Genomic DNA, 372 nt, shown 5'->3' with positions numbered 1-372 from the left:
CACACGTATTGGAATGGATTAAAATTTTATTTTTCATAACTCACCCATGCTCATTATAACTGCAACTCTAATAACGCATTATAAGTATTCTATTATTATATTTTCCTACCTAGTATACTATGTCCAAGCACTTACATACTGAAGTATATATTATATTACTATAAACAGTGTTTACTTTTTTTTCCCTCCATTTTGAGTATTATATTAATTTTGAAAAAAATTGTAGAAAGGTTATATCATCTATAAGCTTTACTGAAGAGATTTAAAAAGGAACACTACGTCTATAAGAGATGAAATATGAGACTGATTACCTCTGCTTCAGAGTCCTTCAGTTTTTGAACTTTTTCTTTGACCTTCATCTCAAACACCTGC

General features: G+C 29.0%; 1 long non-coding RNA gene across 1 annotated transcript in view; it reads right to left on the bottom strand.

Annotated features, from left to right (window-relative positions):
• LOC103584355 overlaps positions 1-372 on the bottom strand; it is a 3,389-nt gene extending 3,017 nt beyond the window's left edge. Inside the window, exon 1 of the long non-coding RNA XR_549965.1 lies at positions 312-372. This is a non-coding gene — a long non-coding RNA (uncharacterized LOC103584355). The remainder of the gene's footprint in view (positions 1-311) is intronic.

This window comes from Galeopterus variegatus, unplaced genomic scaffold (assembly GCF_000696425.1).
Source record: "Galeopterus variegatus unplaced genomic scaffold, G_variegatus-3.0.2 Scaffold51234, whole genome shotgun sequence".
NCBI lineage: Eukaryota > Metazoa > Chordata > Mammalia > Dermoptera > Cynocephalidae > Galeopterus > Galeopterus variegatus.
The sequence above is the reverse complement of the archived record's forward strand: the minus strand, read 5'-3'. Positions and strand labels throughout refer to the sequence as shown.